Raw genomic sequence first — 13,955 nt, forward strand, 5'->3', positions numbered from 1 at the left:
ACGCACCACGGTCAATGTCTAAGTGTAAACATCAAAGTCATTATGCTACTACCATTATTCCTCCATCTCCTAAGTCTGTCTTTCAAAATGAGTGACGCCCTTGTGACTAACTTTAATCAAGGGTCCATGAACGCACCACAGGTATGGGCAAATTCTGAACATCAAACTCATTATGTTATTATTATTATTATTATTATTAGTCCATCTCCTAAGTATGTCTTTGAACATGAGTGACACCTCTGTGACTAACTTTAATCAAGGGTCCTTGAACACACCACAGTTATGGGCAAAGTCATGCAAAATTCAATCTCATTATATTATCATCATCATTATTATTATTATCAATATTTGTCCATCGCTTCAGTCTGTCTTCAAAAACTTTTCTCGAGGGTCCTTGAACACACCACAGTCAATGTCTAAGACTCTAAGTGTAAACATCAAAGTCATTATGCTACTACCATTATTCCTCCATCTCCTAAGTCTGTCTTTCAAAATGAGTGACGCCCTTGTGACTAACTTTAATCAAGGGTCCATGAACGCACCACAGGTATGGGCAAATTCTGAACATCAAACTCATTATGCTATTATTATTATTATTATTATTAGTCCATCTCCTAAGTATGTCTTTGAACATGAGTGACACTTCTGTGACTAACTTTAATCAAGGGTCCTTGAACACACCACAGTTATGGGGAAAAGTAATACAAATTCAAACTCATCATATCATCATCATTATTATTATCAATATTTGTCCATCGCTTAAGTCTGTCTTCAAAAACTTTTCTCGAGGGTCCTTGAATGCACCACGGTCATGGTCTAAGTGTAAACATCAAAGTCATTATGCTACTATCATTATTCCTCCATCTCCTAAGTCTGTCTTTCAAAATGAGTGACACCCTTGTGACTAACTTTAGTCAAGGGTCCTTGAACGCACCACAGGTATGGGCAAAGTAATGCAAATATGAAAGTCATTATGTTATTATCATCATTACTATATGAGTGACGCCTCTGTGTCTAACTGTATTCCAGGGGTCCTTGAACGCACCACAGTTATGGGCAAATTCTGAACATCAAACTATTATAATTATTATTCGTCCATCTCTTAAGTCTGTCTTTGAAAATGAGTGACGCCTCTGTGTCTGACTTTAATCATGGGTCCTTGAACCCACCACAATTATGGGCAAAGTGATGCTAAAATCAAACTCACTATATTGTTATCAATATCGTTATTTGTCCATCTCCAAAGTCAGCCTTTCAAAATTAGTGATGCCTTTGTGACTAACTTTAATCAAGGGTCCTTGAATGCACCACAGTTATGGGCAATGGCTTGCCAAAATCTAACGTATTATATTGTTGTCGTTATTCGTCCATCACCTAAGTCTACCTTTCAAAATGAGTGACACCTTTGTGACTAACTTTAATCAATGGTCCTTGAACGCACCACAGTTATGGGTTGCAAAAATGTAGCTTAGTATACTGTTGTCGTTATCAGTCCATCTCTTAAGTCTGTATTTAACCATTAGTGACGCCTTTTTGACCAACTTTAATCAGGGGTCATTGAACGCACCACCGTTATGGGTTGCAAAAATGTAGCTTAGTATACTGTTGTCGTTATCAGTCCATCTCTTAAGTCTGTATTTAACCATTAGTGACGCCTTTTTGACCAACTTTAATCAGGGGTCATTGAACGCACCACCGTTATGGGCAATGGGTTGCAAAAATCTAACTTTTTAAATTGTTATCGTTATTCGTCCATCTCCTAAGTCTATCTTTAAACATTAGTGACGCCTTGGTGACCAACTTTAATCAATGGTCCTTGAACGCACCACAGTTATGGGTTGCAAAAATCAAACTTATTATATTATTATCATCATCATTACTATTATTATTCGTCCATCTCCTAAGTCTGTCTTTCAAAATGAGTGACGCCTTAGTGACTAACTTTAATCGAGGGTCCTTGAACGCACCACAGTGATGGGTTTCAAAAACGAACGTATTGTATTATCGTTATTCGTCCGTCTCCTAAGTCTGTCTTTAAAAATGAGTGACACCATTATGACTAACTTTAATCAAGGGTCCTTGAATGCACCACAGTTATGGGTTTCAAATATCTAATGTATTAAATAGTTGTCGTTTTTGTCCATCTCCTAAGTCTGTCTTTAAAAATGAGTGATGCCTTTGTGACTGACTTTAATCAAGGGCCTTGAACGCACCACATTTATGGGCAATGGGTTGCAAAAATCTAACTTTTTATATTGTTATCGTTATTCGTCCATCTCCTAAGTTTGTCTTTAAAAATGAGTGATGCCTCTGTAACTAACTTTAATCAAGGGTCCTTAAACGCACCAGTTATGGGTTGCAAAAATGTAACTTATTATATTGTTGTCGTTATCAGTACATCTCTTAAGTCTGTCTTTAAACATTAGTGACGCCTTTGTGACCATCTTTGATCAAGGGTCCTTGAACGCACCACCGTTATGGGCAATGTGTTGCAAAAATCAAACTTTTTATATTGTTATCGTTATTTGTCCATCTCCTAAGTTTGTCTTTAAAAATGAGTGATGCCTTTGTGACTATCTTTAATCAAGGGTCCTTAAACACACCACATTTATGGGCAATGGGTTGCAAAAATCTAACTCTTTGTATTATTATCATTATTCGTCCATCTCTTAAGTTTGTCTTTAAAAATTAGTGACGCCTTTGTGACCAACTTTAATCAGGGGTCCTTCAACGCACCACAGTCATGGGTTGCAAAAATGTAACTTATTATATTGTTGTCGTTATTCATCCATCTCCTAAGTCTATCTTTAAACATTAGTGACGGCTTTTTGACTAACTTTAATCAAAGGTCCTTGAACGCACCACCGTTATGGGCAATGTGTTGCAAAAATCAAACTTATGGTATTATTATCGTTAATCGTCCATCTCCTAAGTTTGTCTTTAAAAATGAGTGACGCCTCTGTGACTAACTTTAATCAAGGGTCCTTGAACGCACCACATTTATGGGCAATGGGTTGCAAAAATCTAACTTATTGTATTATTATCATTATTCGTCCATCTCTTAAGTTTGTCTTTAAAAATTAGTGACGCCTTTGTGACCAACTTTAATCAAGGGTCCTTGAACGCACCACAGTTATGGGTTGCAAAAATGTAACTTATTATATTGTTGTCGTTATTCATCCATCTCCTAAGTCTATCTTTAAACATTAGTGACGGCTTTTTGACTAACTTTAATCAAAGGTCCTTGAACGCACCACCATTATGGGCAATGTGTTGCAAAAATCAAACTTTTTATATTGTTATCGTTATTTGTCCATCTCCTAAGTTTGTCTTTAAAAATGAGTGACGCCTCTGTGACTAACTGTAATCAAGGGTCCTTGAACGCACCACATTTATGGGCAATGGGTTGCAAAAATCTAACTTATTGTATTATTATCATTATTCGTCCATCTCTTAAGTTTGTCTTTAAAAATTAGTGACGCCTTTGTGACCAACTTTAATCAAGGGTCCTTGAACGCACCACAGTCACGGGTTGCAAAAATGTAACTTATTATATTGTTGTCGTTATTCATCCATCTCCTAAGTCTATCTTTAAACATTAGTGACGGCTTTTTGACTAATTTTAATCAAGGGTCCTTGAACGCACCACCGTTATGGGCAATGTGTTGCAAAAATCAAACTTATTGTATTATTATCGTTATTCGTCCATCTCCTAAGTTTGTCTTTAAAAATGAGTGACGCCTCCTCTGTGACTGACTTTAATCAAGGGTCTTTGAACGCACCACAGTTATGGGTTGCAAAAATGTAACTTACTATATTGTTGTCGTTATTCATCCATCTCCTAAGGCTATCTTTAAACATTAGTGACGGCTTTTTGACTAACTTTAATCAAAGGTCCTTGAACGCACCGCCATTATGGGCAATGTGTTGCAAAAATCAAACTTATGGTATTATTATCGTTATTCGTCCATCTCCTAAGTTTGTCTTTAAAAATGAGTGACGCCTCTGTGACTAACTTTAATCAAGGGTCCTTGAACGCACCACATTTATGGGCAATGGGTTGCAAAAATCTAACTTATTGTATTATTATCATTATTCGTCCATCTCTTAAGTTTGTCTTTAAAAATTAGTGACGCCTTTGTGACCAACTTTAATCAAGGGTCCTTGAACGCACCACAGTTATGGGTTGCAAAAATGTAACTTACTATATTGTTGTCGTTATTCATCCATCTCCTAAGTCTATCTTTAAACATTAGTGACGGCTTTTTGACTAACTTTAATCAAAGGTCCTTGAACGCACCACCATTATGGGCAATGTGTTGTAAAAATCAAATTTATTGTATTATTATCGTTATTCGTCCATCTCCTAAGTTTGTCTTTAAAAATGAGTGACACCTCTGTGACTAACTTTAATCAAGGGTCCTTGAACGCACCACAGTTATGGGTTGCAAAAATGTAACTTATTATATTGTTGTCGTTATTCATCCATCTCCTAAGTCTATCTTTAAACATTAGTGACGGCTTTTTGACTAACTTTAATCAAAGGTCCTTGAACACACCACAGTTATGGGCAAAGTCATGCAAAATTCAATCTCATTATATTATCATCATCATTATTATTATCAATATTTGTCCATCGCTTCAGTCTGTCTTCAAAAACTTTTCTCGAGGGTCCTTGAACGCACCACAGTCAATGTCTAAGTGTAAACATCAAAGTCATTATGCTACTACCATTATTCCTCCATCTCCTAAGTCTGTCTTTCAAAATGAGTGACGCCCTTGTGACTAACTTTAATCAAAGGTCCTTGAACGCACCACCATTATGGGCAATGTGTTGCAAAAATCAAACTTATTGTATTATTATCGTTATTTGTCCATCTCCTAAGTTTGTCTTTAAAAATGAGTGACGCCTCTGTGACTAACTTTAATCAAGGGTCCTTGAACGCACCCCAGTTATGGGCAATGGGTTGCTAACTCCTACATCATGTTCTCCTATGCTGCCACAGATAGATTTATGACATGTTTTTTACATTTTGTAAATAATTTACATATTTACACATTTCCAGGGACCCCCACTCCCGCCCCTCGTGCTTTGGGACCCCCCCTCACCCCCCCACACACACTTTGACGCCCCTGTTTCCAGCCAGCCTGATCCCATCGCATGTTCGGGGGGGGATTGTGTCACAAAAATGTTGCGGTAACCGGCTGGGACTGTGCTTACTGTTAGATTAGCGGCTGCCGCGGGGGCACGGCGGCGCAGCGGGGCAATAAAGAGCCACGGCGCACGCCCTCGTAAAAAAAGGCCGGATCTCAGGCTCACCTGTCAGTCCGGAAAGACGGCGGTGTCATCTGTCAGCTCGTCGGGGTTGTTGGCAGCGGGCGATGTGTCACCCTGATTGTTCTTTAAAGTGACCAGCAGAAATGATTTATTTGTCGCCGGGCAGCTTTATGATTCCGGTCTGAATAGAAATCCCTGCCACGGGTCCCGGGGTCATGACTCCGCGTCTGCAAATATTCCCAAAGTCTTACAGAAAGTGGAAAGAACAAAATCCTATTTTCTCACTGCAGGGCAAGAAACACCTGCTTAGTCATACCTTCCCCCCCCCCCCCCCCCCCTTAAAGCCTCCCCGCATGTCGTAAAATATACGAGCTGCTGCACAATAGTGTGCACAAAGTCATCTAACGAGTAACACAATTAAACATGCACCTTTTACGGCCGTGTTTGTCAATTATCTTCTGCAGGAAACTCTCCGCCGCGACTATAAATAGCAGCATTTGTCTGTAAACTTGTTATAAGTACACCTCTGCATAACATCGGATGAAATTTAAAACAAATATTTTTGATTGACTTGAACCATTTGATGCTGAAAAATACATTTAAATTGTACAATATAAAACATCTATTTTATTCCGCTTACCCAAAGTCGGGTCGCGGGGGCAGCAGCCTAAGCAGGGCAGCCTGGTCTTCAATCTCCCCAGGTGGTCTTCCCCGTAGTCTCCTACCGGTCGGACGTGCCCTGAACAACAAAAATGAATAGAAAAATGTGAGCTGATGTTTTTTTTTTTTTATCAAAATGAGGAAGTCAGGTTTAAAGGCTACAATGAGCACACCTTTATAAGCGGGGTGTGACGCATGATACTGATAAAGCATGTTCTCTGAGGTCAAACGGAGGCCCGCCCCCCCCCAACTATTTGAGAAGAATATGACTTAAAATGTTCAAAATCAGCCCGTAAAAACACCCAAAGTATGATTGGCTACACCAGCGATTCTGCACCCCCCCCCGCGACCCCGAAGGGCATAAGCGGTAGAAAATGGATGGATGGTAATCTAAATACCCTGAGAGTTGAAGGGAAGCAAATGGTCACCATTTTGTGGACGATGTGAAAAGGTCAGGTCGGAGAATGCCGTTACGAGCACACCATTTACTTATAAGACCCAATCCAAACAACCTTCCCTAGTCATGGTGCAGGAAAAAAAAATAATCACAAAAAGTCAACACACTCCTCACTGAACTTTGTGGATATTATATAAAAATAAAAACATTCCATCCCCATAAACAATTCGAAATTACATTTATTTAAATACACTGCAATGCATGATGGGAAAAATGTAAAACACTCTACCCACACTTATCCGTGTTTGGCGCATTTTAGCTGCTTGATATTTCTAAAGGTTTACACAACTTTAAGAAGGTCGTCACAGAAGTAAACGAGGTAGGAGTCAGACTTTCACATACTCTCAATATTCAATTATAATAATTATTCATTATATATCGATTATATTATTAGAATATGTAAACACACACACATGTATATGTACATATATATATATATGTACATATATATTTATGTATATATATATGTATGTATATATTTCTGTATATATGTATGTATATATTTACGTTAGAGATGCCGATAAATGCGTTAAAATGGAATATCGGAAATTATCGGTATCGTTTTTTTTATTATCAGTATCTGTTTTTTTTGTGTTTTTTTTAATTAAATCCACATAAGAAGCACAAGATACACTTACAATTAGTGCACCAACCCAAAAAACCTCCCTCCCCCCATTCACACTCATTCACACAAAAGGGTTGTTTCTTTCTGTTATTAATATTCTGGTTCCTACATTATATATCAATATATATCAATACAGTCTGCAAGGGATACAGTCCGTAAGCACACATGATTGTGCGTGCTGCTGCTCCACTAATAGTACTAACCTTTAACAGTTAATTTTACAAATTTTCATTAGTTACTAGTTTCTATGTAACTGTTTTTATATTGTTTTACTTTCTTTTTTATTCAAGAAAATGTTTTTAATTTATTTATCTTATTTTATTTGATTAATTTTTTTTAAAAAGTACCTTATCTTCACCATACCTGGTTGTCCAAATTAGGCATAATAATGTGTTGATTCCACGACTGTATATATCAGTTGATATCGGTATCGGTTGATATCGGTATCGGTAATTAAAGACTTGGACAATATCGGCAAAAAGCCATTATCGGACATCCCTAATTTCCATGTATATATATATATATATATGTATATATATATATATATATATATATATATATATATATATATATATATATATATATATATATATATATATATATATATATATATATATATATATATATATATATATATATACATACATATATATGTACATATACATATATATACATACATATGTACATATACATATATACACATATATATATACATAAATATATACATACCCCTGATCTAGTGGTCTGCCAAGGAAACACTTGATTAAATATTGAAACACAGTGTGACTGTTCAAACTGCGTGCAACATCACAGTGGCCACCAACATCCAATAAAACCTAAGGCCTACCACGCTATCGTACTGTAACGTCGGCAATTATGGCGGCACTTGGAGAGCCGAGCGTGTTCCGAGGTGGTACTTGGTGGAAAAAAAGTTTGGACACAAGGAGACTTTCATGGGCGGAGTTCTAGAAATAATGTAAGGTGGAGAGCGAGGGTGGAGATTAATGAGGGTGATTCCTATTCACAAGGACGTTTGAGCTTTGCCTCGTGGCCAGACATGAAGGAGTGGATTCCAATAGTATCGACTGCCCAAACCCACGTCAGCACGCACACACACACACCACACACACACACACACACACACACACACACACACACACACACACACACACACACACACACACACACACACACACACACACACACACACATACATGTCTTGCCTACTTTGTGTGGACCCACGTTTGGTTAGTGGGTTGTGAGGGCCCCCCTTTCCACTATAGCTAGAATGATGAAAAAATATACATCTAGCCCTAGATGGGAGTAGAGAGTTGCAACTAGGGATGTCAGATAATGGCTTTTTGCCGATATCCAATATTCCGATATTGTCCAACTCTTTAATTACCGATACCGATATCAACCGATACCGATATCAACCGATATATACAGTCATGGAATTAACACATTATTATGCCTAATTCGGACAACCAGGTATGGTGAAGATAAGGTACTTTTTTAAAAAATTAATAAAATAAGATAAATAAATTAAAAACATTTTCTTGAATAAAAAAGAAAGTAAAACAATATAAAACAGTTACATAGAAACTAGTAATTAATGAAAATGAGTAAAATTAACTGTTAAAGGTTAGTACTATTAGTGGAGCAGCAGCACGCACAATCATGTGTGCTTACGGACTGTATCCCTTGCAGACTGTATTGATATATATTGATATATAATGTAGGAACCAGAATATTAATAACAAAAAAGATACAACCCTTTTGTGTGAATGAGTGTGAATGGGGGAGGGAGGTTTTTTGGGTTGGTGCACTAATTGTATGTGTATCTTGTGTTTTTTTATGTGGATTTAATAAAAAACAACAAAAAAACAAAAACAACAACAACAAAAAACGATACCGATAATTAAAAAAACGATACCGATAATTTCCGATATTACATTTTAAAGCATTTATCGGACATCCCTAGTTGCAACCTCACTTCAGAATGCAAAACACACAAAGTAAAAAAAATATTTTACTTTTGTAGTTGTGAGGACCAGGCAAATGTCCTCACAAGTTAAAAGATCCTCACAGAAAGGGTGCTTTATCAAGTGTATGTCCACACAAGGATGGTGAGACAAGTGCACACACACACACACACACACACACACACACACACACACACACACACACACACACACACACACACACACACACACACACACACACACACACACACACACACACACACACAACCACACACATTTGTGTATTTCGTACCTTCTGGAGACGTGAGAAAAAAGCCTCCCTCTTTAGGGCCAGCCTTTCTAGATATATAAAGAAGTGTATTTACAACATTAATAATATATACATACTATGCACATATAAAAAAAAGCTTGTTGTGAAAAATGAGTTGGAATTCCACAAGAAAAAGGCCACAATTTCACAAGAAAAACGTACAATTTTGGCAGTGTTATAATAAAAGTCGTAACTTTACTCAACGCAAGTCAAAATTTGACAAGAAAAACGGAACATTTGCGCAATGTTATGATAAAAGTTGGAATTTTACTCAATAACAGTCGCAATTTTACAAGAAAAGCTTAACATTTTGGCCATATTATGAAAAGAGTCGTCATTTTACTCGACAAAAGTCACAATTTTATAAAGAAAACTTTAAAATGTTGGCAATATTTTAAAAATTATCGGAAGTTTTATGACAAAAGTCATAATTTTACTCAAAAAATGTCACTGTTTTACAAGAACAACAAAAAAATTTGGCAATGTTGTGATAAAAGTCAGAATTTGATATGACAAATGTCACCATTTTGCATTAAAAAGTAATAATTTTACATATAAAAAGTATTAATTTTATGAGAAAATATTGCAAAATTACTGAAACAGAAAGAATATGAGAAATTGTTCCTAATTTTATGAGAAAGAAGTCGACACATTGTGAGAAAAAGACTGCTTATTTTTATTTATTTTTTTGTTTGTAATTGTTTTTTAATCTTCATTATTTACTCCAAATTATTACAGTATTTCTCTATATACATATTTATTTATTTTTTTTAATTATTATTTTTGGCCAAAGGGGGCGCATTTCAATTTCTTACACACACTTGTTATTTCATATGTTGACCAGAGGGGTAGCACTTCACATTTTTACACACGCTTGTTATTTCATATGTTGACCGGAGGGGTAGCACTTCACATTTTTACACACACTTGTTATTTCATATGTTGACCAGAGGGGGAGCACTTCACATTTTTACACACACTTGTTATTTCATATGTTGACCAGAGGGGGAGCACTTCACATTTTTACACACACTTGTTATTTCATATGTTGGCCAGAGGGGGGGCACTTCACATTTTGACACACGCTTGTTATTTCATATGTTGACCAGAGTGGGCGCACTTCCAATTTTGACACACGCTTGTTATTTCATATGTTGACCAGAGGGGGAGCACTTCACATTTTTACACACACTTGTTATTTCATATGTTGACCAGAGGGGTAGCACTTCACATTTTTACACACGCTTGTTATTTCATATGTTGACCAGAGGGGGAGCACTTCACATTTTTACACACACTTGTTATTTCATATGTTGACCAGAGGAGGAGCACTTCACATTTTTACACACACTTGTTATTTCATATGTTGACCAGAGGAGGAGCACTTCACATTTTTACACACACTTGTTATTCCATATGTTGGCCAGAGGGGGAGCACTTCAAATGTTGACACACACTTGTTATTTCATATGTTGACCAGAGGGGGGGGGGGGGGGGGGCACTTTTAAAAGCGACACATTTGAAACAATCCCTCCTTTTTGGGACCACCCTCATTTTGATAGATTTCACCACCAGGGGGTGCAAATGAGACATTCCCTATTTTTTGTTTTTTTGTAATGTGCTTAAGGCCGATGACAAAGGAGTTCACCTGGCGGGGATGAATAGGGAAGTATTTATTTAGCTGCCATCTTGTTTTATCATATATTGCTGCCTTTGCACCTGTCAATGTTTACTTTTGTATGCACATTAAAACAAAACAAAAATCCTGACTTTGGAGCAATGTTCACGGACTCGAGTATTTTTGCTCTTTATTAGATGCAATGTTTTTACATTTTCAATGAAACAGGTGTCTGCTTGCTTACGGGTACTGGCTGGCGTCATTTATTGAACAGGCGTCAACTTGCGGCCCACGTGTGTTTCTTATGACTACTTTAGCATACTTTGCTCTTTTAATAGGCTGAAAGTTTCCCATAAAAGGTTCATGTGTTGTGCAGTAGTAAAATGTAGAATGTTCTAGTCCAGGCGGGTCAAACTGCTTTTAACAGTGAATAATATACAGTATGAATATAAATGTGTATATATAAAACATGTGTATAATTGTCTATGTATTTGATTAGTATGTCTTTTTTTATGTACGCTGTACAAAGACTAAATCTTTATATTGTGCTGTTAATAACTGGCAGCTCAGTCGCCACAATTTTACCGTAATATTTGCATTTTTAATTTATTTTTTACAGCATATAAAAATCATGATTAAATTTAAATGGAATGGAAAAATGGTAGCATTATTTATTTATTTTTTACAAAAAATCCATGCTAGTTTTGTACACTGCAAAATCTACAGTTGTTGTGTTTTTATAGTGTATTAGTACCCTATATTGAAAGTGGATTTTACTGTAAAAATAATGTTACTGTAAAATTTTTGCATGAATTTGTTGGATTGAAATGATAAGTCAAGCAGATATTTAAGTATTTTTTTGAACAAAAACATTGTTTTGAAACGTATGTCGATATAATATTTTGTTTTATTAATAGAGATGATTAAAGTGTAAATATATGTCATTGCACACAGTACATGTATTTTTTGTACTACATTTATTAAGACAAGATAAGGTACTTTATAAACACATTATTGTTATTTTGTTTTGCATAGTACTTCAAAACACAACGGCAGATAATATTTATCTTAATAGGTGCCATTTTTAAACACCATTTTTATAATAATACCAGTATGCTGAAGCACAGTACGTCTGACTAGGGTATCGGGTTTTGTAGCTTACCAAAGTCGTACACAAACATTTTTGACATTTTTTTTTTTTAGCGCGCCGTGTGTAATGTTGTTTTATTATTAGACATGATTAAAGTGTAAATATATGTCATTGCACACAGTACTTTTATTTTTTTGGAATACATTTATCAGGACAAGATAAGGTACTTTATTAACACATATTATTATTTGGTTTTGCATAATACTGCAAAACACAATGACAGAAAATATTTCTCTTAAAAGGTGCTATTTTTATAATAATACCAGTATGCTGAAGCACAGTACGTCTGACTAGGGTATCGGGTTTTGTAGCTTACCAAAGTCGTACTCAAACATTTTTGAATTTTTTTTTTTTAGTGCGCCGTGTATAATTTTGTTTTATTATTAGAGATGATTAAAGTGTAAATATATGTCATTGCACACAGTACTTTTATTTTTTTGGAATACATTTATCAGGACAAGATAAGGTACTTTATTAACACATATTATTATTTGGTTTTGCATAATACTGCAAAACACAATGACAGAAAATATTTCTCTTAAAAGGTGCTATTTTTATAATAATACCAGTATGCTGAAGCACAGTACGTCTGACTAGGGTATCGGGTTTTGTAGCTTACCAAAGTCGTACTCAAACATTTTTGAATTTTTTTTTTTTTAGTGCGCCGTGTATAATTTTGTTTTATTATTAGAGATGATTAAAGTGTAAATATATGTCATTGCACACAGTACTTTTATTTTTTTGTAATACATTTATTAAGACAAGATAAGGTACTTTATTAACACATTATTATTATTATTTGGTTTTGCATAATACTGCGAAACACAACGGCAGAAAATATTTCTCTTAGTAGGTGTTATTTTAAAAATAATACCAGTATGCTGAAGCACAGTACGTCTGAGTAGGTTATCGGGTTTTGTAGCTTACCAAAGTCGTACTCAAACATTTTAAAACAATTTTTTTTTAGCGCGCCGTGTGTAATTTTCTTTTATTATTAGAGATGATTAAAGAGTAAATATATGTCATTGCACACAGTACTTTTATTTTTTTGGAATACATTTATCAGGACAAGATAAGGTACTTTATTAACACATATTATTTGGTTTTGCATAATACTGCAAAACACAATGACAGATAATATTTCTCTTAATAGGTGCTATTTTTAAAATAATACCAGTATGCTGAAGCACAGTACGTCTGACTAGGGTATCGGGTTTTGTAGCTTACCAAAGTCGTACTCAAACATTTTTGACAATTTTTTTCTTTTAGCGCGCCGTGTGTTATGTTGTTTTAGTATTAGAGATGATTAAAATGTAAATATATGTCATTGCACACAGTACATTTATTTTTTTGGAATACATTTATTAAGAAAAGATAAGGTACTTTATTAACACATTATTATTATTATTATTTGGTTTTGCATAATACTGCGAAACACAACGGCAGAAAATATTCCTCTTTATAGGTGTTATTTTTAAAATAATACCAGTATGCTGAATCACAGTACGTCTGACTAGGGTATCAGGTTTTGTAGCTTACCAAAGTCGTACTCAAACATTTTTGACAATTTTTTTTTTTATCGCGCCGTGTGTAATGTTGTTTTATTATTAGAGATGATTAAAGTGTAAATATATGTCATTGCACACAGTACTTTTATTTTTTTGGAATACATTTATCAGGATAAGATAAGGTACTTTATTAACACATATTATTATTTGGTTTTGCATAATACTGCAAAACACAATGACAGAAAATATTTCTCTTAAAAGGTGCTATTTTTATAATAATACCAGTATGCTGAAGCACAGTACGTCTGACTAGGGTATCGGGTTTTGTAGCTTACCAAAGTCGTACTCAAACATTTTTGAATTT

General features: G+C 35.3%; 1 long non-coding RNA gene across 2 annotated transcripts in view; it reads right to left on the bottom strand.

Annotated features, from left to right (window-relative positions):
- LOC133665181 (uncharacterized) overlaps positions 1-13,955 on the bottom strand; it is a 429,445-nt gene that overhangs the window by 4,744 nt on the left and 410,746 nt on the right. Inside the window, exons 3-4 of one of the 2 annotated variants that reach the window (XR_009828711.1) lie at positions 5,919-6,017; positions 5,321-5,505 (exon numbers count right to left, since the gene is read on the bottom strand). This is a non-coding gene — a long non-coding RNA (uncharacterized LOC133665181). Of the gene's footprint in view, positions 1-5,145; positions 5,506-5,918; positions 6,018-13,955 lie in introns of those variants that run through there. The other variant, XR_009828710.1, reaches the window with a different exon arrangement.

Source organism: Entelurus aequoreus, linkage group LG14, assembly GCF_033978785.1.
Source record: "Entelurus aequoreus isolate RoL-2023_Sb linkage group LG14, RoL_Eaeq_v1.1, whole genome shotgun sequence".
NCBI lineage: Eukaryota > Metazoa > Chordata > Actinopteri > Syngnathiformes > Syngnathidae > Entelurus > Entelurus aequoreus.